This window comes from Brassica oleracea, chromosome C5 (genome assembly GCF_000695525.1).
Source record: "Brassica oleracea var. oleracea cultivar TO1000 chromosome C5, BOL, whole genome shotgun sequence".
NCBI classification, from domain to species: domain Eukaryota; kingdom Viridiplantae; phylum Streptophyta; class Magnoliopsida; order Brassicales; family Brassicaceae; genus Brassica; species Brassica oleracea.
The window spans coordinates 37729070-37737659 of NC_027752.1; the positions used below are offsets into that span (position 1 = coordinate 37729070).

Here is an 8590-nt window from a genome sequence, read left to right on the forward strand (position 1 = left end):
AAACTAACTTCAATTTGATAAAAAATATTTATTTTTCTTCTATCTATTTCAATTTGATTAAATTTATTTATTTTATTCTTATCATCTATTGGTAAAAATGCATAAAAGATATTGATGTTTATTTTATGTTCGAGGCATACTTAATTTTTCACAATAACATTCATCCTGACTACACTGATGTACAACATTACCCCGCTCGTCACAAAGCTTTTGGCACTCTCCCAATCCTCCAGATAAACACGGCTTAGTGAGTCTGAAGCATACTATAGGTCCGTAACCTATTTATATGAACAAAATCATTGAACCAATATGAATATTAATCAAAATTGATAAAATCGTACCTATAAAGTTATAAATGATTACCTGGAAAATCAGCAGGAATGGTAGCCGCAGTTGGAGGATATGGACAATAAAGTGAATCAGCAAAAGATATAATGAAAAAAGTAGTGAAAACAAACATTACTAAAGTTTTCATGGTAATAACCATTTTAGAGATGATTTTATAAACTTTTTTTGAGAGATATTCGCTTTAATTTTTCTTGTTTGGTGAATTCTTCTTTAATTTGTTTGATTATATATACAATAATAACATGTATACATTAAAAGAAAAAAATATTATTAAAAGATTTCAGAGAATATAACATTAGTTTCTTTTTAATTCTGATAGAATTTTAGTCAATATATAATCCATGAATTGACTATCAAAGTGCAAAAAGAGTATTAAATATCCACCAATACTAAAAATCAAATATATATTATAACTAGATTCTGATCCGCGCTGTGCGCAGAATTATTTTGTTTATATTGATACTTTATGTTTTTAAATTAACATTTCCTGACTTGATGATTTTTTTATAAACTTTGGTATATTATTTTGTTGTTTTTAGAAAAGTAAAACATTTACATGAGTCTTGAACCATGGTTGATAATGTAAATTAATTTTTATTTTTGTAGTTTGACATTATATTTATAAAATTAAATTAATACTATTATAATATTTTGATATTATAATATTTTGATATTATAAAATATTATAATGTGACAGAAATAAAAAAGTATATATTAATGTCAAAATATTAAGTTTTAAAATTAACATTTCTTGACTTGATGATTTTTCTATAAATTTTGGTGTATTATTTTGTATTTTGTTGTTTTTGAGAAAAATATAATATTTACATGAGTCTAGAACCATAGTTGATAATGTAAAATAATCTTTATTTGTTTAGTTTGAAATCATATTTATAAACTTAAATTAATATTATTATAATATTTTGATAATATAAAAAATTATAATGTGGCAGAAAATATAAAAAGATTATATATTAATGTCTAAAAAAATATAATGCTGACAAATAATGTATATATATATATATATACATATATTAATGTCTTAAAAATCTAATTCAATTTTTAATTGAGATAATATAATTAATAATATAATATTTTAATTTATACTATAAAACTTTAAAACAAAAATATTTTCTATGATTTTTTAGACATTAATATATATACATATATATATATGAACCCAAAAATAAATTTTAAATTAATACTGCAAATAAATAAATATAATTTTTACATTACTTTTAATAATATATTTTTTAAATATTTATATTATTATATAGAAAGTGTTAATATTGTTAATTTATTATTAAAGCACTGCTGTATTTGGTAGTTAACCAGTCATAATGCAATGCTTAAAAGTTAAAACCACAACCACCCGCATCCACAAACTCCTGCAACTGCAACCGCTACGTTTAGTTAGACCCTTAATATCAATATTAGTTTAGTTTTTAAGACTTTATGGAGATCATTATAATTCGTTTCTGATTTTCTGTTAGCATAATGTTAGGAAATGATTTGGTTGTTTTAGATAATATTGTTCGCGTATTTTTAACTCTAGGAAGATAAATAGAAATTGTTTTTGTTTTTTTTTTTTGTTAGCATAATGGTAGGAAACGATTTGGTTGTTTTAGATAACATTTTTAGCATTTTTCAAACTCGGCAGCAATGATAAATGTTATGAATTCATTCATCCACATATTTATAATTGGTCAGATTCAAGTAGTTACTTCCACAGATTATTTCTAATGAGAACTTTTACACCTTCCACAGATTTAAATATGGATACAATGAGAAGAAGAAACAAATGAAACGTGTGAATACATACGGTCTAAAAGTTTGTATCAATATGTATTGTAATATATCTGCCATTGTTACGTTATTAATAGCATTATATGAAATAAGATATGAAGACTTGAAGACCAGCAAGGTCCTTATCAGTCGAAGATTCAAGTAGTTATATTGATGGTTACTTAAGCTCTACAAAGTGTATCTCATAATTTAATACCAAATATAATTTACTCACACATGAAGCCGAAGATTCTATTATGGATAGATTTAAACAGAAGTCAAAGATTCTATTTTTGTAGAGGCGTAAGTTATATTGTATTGTTAACCAAATAATAATGAATGTTATAGTTATTTGTAATGACTTGTGAATAAGTCCAAATTAAAATGTAACATGTAGATAAAAAATAGAACTCTAAATTAATAGATTAGATGAGACAGTTAGCTCTTTTCCGTGTCCACACGTGTATCTATGTGGGTCTTCCTACATTTAAACATGAGTATTAAACATTTTTTTTTTGTTTCAACGTGATTTTGTGTATTGGGATCACTCAGAAGCGATTAATGCCAAATGGGCTTGGGAATAACGAATTTTGGGAGACATGAAATAGGCTTCATTTCATAAAGTGAAAACAAGAAACGATCAAAAAGTGTTAATAAGTTTTCTAGGTGGGCTTAAACAAGAATGTTAAAAAGTAGGGTCAAAAGAATGATGGGCTTCGTACCAATATTAAAAGAATGGCCCAGGTGACGTATTTGGTCCCCATCTCTTCAGACACAGCTCTGAAACAAGGGGTGACTCAATTTGTGTTTCCATCAAAAAGTTAGTCTTTTTCTACCTCTACAATACATCTCCCCCATCTTTATGATATCCGATTGTAACCCATACGAAAATCCTCTTATATAAAGTTTATCTTAACCGGAGGAACATTCCATCTCAAATACTCAACGATTCCTCTACCAGGCGCAGCTTATAACATCTATCGAAAATTTCTGCCTGTGATGCTCCAGTTACTCGAACCGGCGTTCGCAACTCACCTTTCGACTCTCTCCGCCTTGGTCGTACAAAATAATGATGAATTCATAGGAATCATGCTTCTCTTCCTTGATGAAAAGGCAAAGCTATCTCTGATCTATCATGACTTATCTATTACAACTGGCTTTAAGGGATAAGATTGTTAGGATTGAATTGTCGCCTCATCCGTTTCCTTAAAAAGAGATAGATATACATATACTGTTTTGGAAAGGAAAGAGATGGGTTCTATAATCAGTGGGAACAAAGTGAAAGAAGAAGAGATGGAGGTGGTGATGAACAAAACCAAAGAGATCGTCTCCGAGTAACCAGTCAGGTCTTCTTACTCATTGAAAGTTCCTATCTTTTTACCTGATCACCTATCTGTGATGCTCCCTTTATAGATTGTGTATTATTATGTCTATATCTCTGATGTCTTTGGTTGATTAAAAGCTTCTTTTGCAGCAAAACTTACTGTGGTTATAGTCACGCTTTAAAGTGCTTGAGCTCGATAAGAAACTAAAATCTCTGTCATTAAACCTGGATTATATGGTCCCATGCTAACTTTAAAGTTTTGGCAGGTGATGGAGGTGAGATACAATCAAGGTTCCGTTGACATTTTGTCTATATATATATATATATATATATATATATATACTTCAGACACTGACATTTTGTCTTTCAAGGTTCCGTGTTGAGACGATAACGCAACTTTTGTTGTCTTCAACAATGAGATTACAAACTAACCAAGGAAAATGCATATGACCTTTCTCTACAAGAGGTAACTATCTACGCAACAACGACATCAGTGTAATGTTTCATAATTACATCGACTACTCAATATCTCTATCTAACAACAAACATATACAGATTCCTAGCGGTGTTTCCCAGGATTTACCAAAACGATTCCAGGAGCTTGAGGGCAAGGACTTTTGTCTTCCATATACATGTCACTCCGTACAATCACAACCAGCAGAATCATACCTTCACCGTCTACGCAATCAGAGAAAATGTCTTCTTTGGCACTCAGCCACATGTATGGTAATCTAAGTTTCAAAGTACTCCAGATATTTGTTTTCCCACTGACTTGCATCAACCAAGCTACAAGATGTGACATCGGAGCTGGACTGCTTACAACAACTTGTAGCCACCAAGCTAATGCGTCAAAAAAAAAGAATGGGGATGATGAATCAAATCCAGCGGGCTTGGAAGAGGAAGGAAACAGCTGCTCCGTTTGTGATTCTTGCAGATTACTTTCCCGTCACTCTACTTTCAGTTATTGTCATTTAAAAAAACTAAGTAGGGGTTATTGGTTGTTGTATTTTAATGGATTTGAAAATCCGAACTAAATCCAGTGTTATTGGTTGTATGATTTTCAAATCTGTATTAAAATCATGTGTTAGTGGTTTAATGATTTATAAATTCTGTATCAAATCAAGTGTTAATCAATCGCACGGATTTACTAATATATTTGATTTTATAATGGATTTGAATGGATTTGTTTGGATTTTTTAGTTAAAAATACAAAGACTCAAATCCGAAGAAAAATTTTCGAATTTACGTATTTTATTTGGATTTATAAATACTATATAAATTTCTAAATCATTCAAAATATATAAACCAATAACAACTCCTAAACTTTTTATATCATATATTTTACTCTATGGGTTGTTTTTAACAATTTTCTTCAAACTTTCTATAACGAGATGAAAAAATATTTGCTCTTAAATCTTAACAGCCAGGGGACTTTGCATATTCATACTGATCTTAATTTGCTCCATTGTAGTTCAATCGAAACTGCGTCCTATTCTACAAAAATATTAAACGCCAAATATGTTCTGCAGTCGTTAATACACACCAAGTGAAAGTCATACAATAACAATCAACTTTCACAATGTCAAACAACAATATGAACTACACTGCAATCGTTCAACACCTAAAATCATAGCTCTGATTCTCTGAACAGGGACACAATACCTATATGAGTCTACTATTTCCCCATTAAAAAATTACATATTCGTCTACTAAAACTCATGTATGCAATTCTCAAACAATTTTTTTAATCTTATGTTTTTAAATTAACATTATTTTTTTTTTTAAATATCGATAACAAAAAAATTTCCAAAATAAACCAACATAAAATAAAACACAGAAATATACTACTATACTAAAACAATAATTATCTTAAACAACAAGAGAAAAATAAATTACTAATACTTCATCACCAAACCTCAATCATATTTAAAAAAAAAAACAAAACAAAACAAAACAAAAAACACAACATAACACAGCATCACTTACAGATTTTTAAATAGATCAATGAAACCGTCAACGACTCCGCACACGGGGGGCTTATACCCCTAGTATACTCAATGGGAAAGCATGCCAGGTATGCTTAAAAAATCAACCAGTTAGAAAGCATCGTTTATTTTGTTGGGCTACGTAATTGTCAAGTGAACCATATGGTTAAGCTAATATCAAACAACCATTTTACTGTCAAAACACATAAGTTGGGCCAAAATCTGACCCGAAGCAAAAAAAAAACACACGACAGATTTATACCAGTTAAACCTATCATCATAGTCCTGATTCTCCCTCTTCCTTCCGTTGAACCATTCCTCTTTTCGCTGTACATCTGTTATGACTATGAAGGTTCTAATGCTGTTTGCTGTTAATCACCACCATCATCCACATGAGCAATTAATGCAAACAATTTATAATTTTCTCAAAAGCTACAAATCGTCAACAAAATCGCCTCACTGAAACAGAGGATAATTAACCACTGAGAGTTATGTTGAATAATGTCTTGAATCTGTTGGGCTTTAGTCTTTTGAGGCCCACTAGTGCTAGGGTTTTCCGGGATACAACTATATATATTTTGTGTCTCCTCTAAACCTAGTCAGCAGCCGTACAGAAACTAGATCTGATCTTCTCGTAGACAGATCTCTGTAATTCTTCCATCAATAAAATCTTTCTTTGCCCGTGGACGTAGCCGTTAGGGGTGAACCACGTTAAATCTCTGTGTCTTTCTTTATTTTTTATCCATCTGTTAATCTATATCTTCTCACATCCGTCACAACAAGTTATAATAGGATGAAGAGAGATTGTAAGGAGTGTATGCAGTGCCGGTCCTGTTGTATTTGGCGCCTAAAGCGCATTGAAAAAATGCTGCCCCTAACCATAATTTGTTTGCTATAGTTTAAATGTATCCAAAACTTAATAAAAGTATAAAACTTTTGATGTCAAAAAATCTGTATCCAAAATAATGCAAAATGTTATTAAAATTTTTGTTCTAAAAATAAAGCAAAAAAAAAAACATCAGTAAATTCCTAATTCTATTTCCTGGTTACATTTTGTACAATTTAAAAACATTAAAATATAAGTTAGAAAACATAGAAACATTACATAGATAAAAGAAAAAGTGAATAGCCAAGCTTTATATTTTGATCAAATCTTGTCTGCATCAATTTCAGTTTGCAAAATCTTCTAATTTTTCCATAGAGTTTCATAGTTATAATTTTCTGTTTGTTTGAATCTCGAAAAATTCCAAAGAAGATGATAAGAATTCACGGAAGAAAAACAGAAAATAAAATAAGTTAAGAAGATTTACATGAAGATTGGGGAAGCTAGCTATTCCAACAGATACGATGAACAATGGAACATACTGTTTTTGTGGCAATGATCGAACAGAGAAAAATTAAAATAGATGCTAAAAACTGAGAAGAGGAAACGTCAACAGCTAGAGTTAGGAAAATAATTTGTTTTTGTTTAATTTGTGTGTTTCTATATTTTATAATTTATTTTAATATAAAAGATACATAAGGAAGTTAAATTTGTTAGAAAAGAAATCACAATCTACGATAAATCTGTTTATGTCATTGTCAAAAAGGAAAAAAAAATTATTTAAAAAGAAGTGAAGAGAGCTTCGAACCCGCGTTCAAAGAATATGAAAACACACACGCAACCACTTCACCAAAGGGAACTAATTGTATTTTGCTGCCCCTAAATGTATGATATATTTTTGGTGCCTAAAGCCTTTGCTTTACGGGCTTTAGCCCAGGGCCGGCCCTGAGTGTATGCACGAGCTCTCCAGTATATTGGATGTTAGCCGGAGATAAAACCAACTGTTGTTACTTTTTTCAGCAATTTTGAACGCTTGCAGGTTAGTCCCTCTTTTGAATCTCTACTTGAAGTTAACGAGTACTGAAAGATAAGGCCCCATTGTTATTGTTATCATATATGTATTTTGGTGAGGATTCTTATTTTTTTGTTTACGTGTTTGTATCGGTGCAAGTAATTTGCTAGAGGAGCTCAGGCTGTTTGATAATCAGGTGTTGTCTATGAGATACCTAGAGTCATGAGGCAAGCTACAAATAGATTTTCTGTTTAACTTCAACCCTAACCCAATAATTTTCGTCTTAAGCTTTTTATTTTTGGCATCATAATAACTGGTTGAGGAAAACTAATTTGTTCATGGGTTAACTTTCTCCAGAGATATTTGTTACCAGCAAGACATTTTGAGTACCATACTCTTCTAAGGTTTGTTTGTCCTTCTTTACTAGCTACACTGATAATTAGTGGAGTAAATATTATCTTATTCCTTTTTCATTTTGTTTTGCAGAACCAACATGATGAATTGGAAGCAAAGTTTAGAAGAGAGGCAGCTCTTGAAGCTAAACATCAGAAGTTGTACACCCTTTGTGTATGAAAATGAACTTTGGTATCATATGAAATCCCAACTAATGAAAATTTGATTAAAAAAGACTTGTCTATGTTGCTTCGTACTTATATTATGTCAATAGTGTTGTGTGTTTTCTTCTTTTCGTATCCTACATGCATATAACTGATATTGACGGTTTTCTGAGTTTGGATGGAGCATGAGAAAGCAACCCGGTCTGTCAAGAGTTTCAGACATAAAAAAAGTGATAGTTTGCAAGGTTGATGGTGTGAACATAATTGGAAACGTGTTAGCAACTCAAGAAACAAGCTGGACAAAGCGAGAAGTTGTAAGGATATATTGAAAACTGGGAAGTCGTAAGCTAAAAAAAAAAGACAAATCAGAAATTCTTTGGACGCCAAATGATGATAGAAAGATATATGGAAAATGATGGAGGGTGATGATGGTGTGTGATAGCACTAAGAGAGAAATACAAATGAATAGCCTTTAAGGCATTAGGGATTTGATGTTGAAAATCAGAGTAAAAAAGAAATGACATTTTGATAGCACTAAGAGAAAAATACAAAAGAATAGACTTTAAGGGCATTTCCAACCAGAGCCGGTTCTGGGAACAAGAGAAAGAAGCACATGCTTGCGGCCGTCATTTTATTAATTATTTAACTAGTCACAATTTTCAAAAAATTGTCACTAGTCTAATGGTTAGTTTACACCTGATCAATACCTCAGATTGTGGGTCCCCCTGGTGCAATGTTTTTTATTTGGGCTTGTGG

The 8590-nt window shown here is 30.8% G+C and overlaps 1 long non-coding RNA gene across 1 annotated transcript; it reads left to right on the forward strand.

Moving 5' to 3' along the window:
- The first annotated feature begins 2921 nt into the window (after window positions 1-2921).
- Window positions 2922-4496, forward strand: LOC106295466. The gene is made up of 3 exons (XR_001261012.1): window positions 2922-3732; window positions 3829-3923; window positions 4013-4496. It is a non-coding gene; the product is annotated as an uncharacterized LOC106295466 (long non-coding RNA).
- Window positions 4497-8590: the final 4094 nt, after the last annotated feature.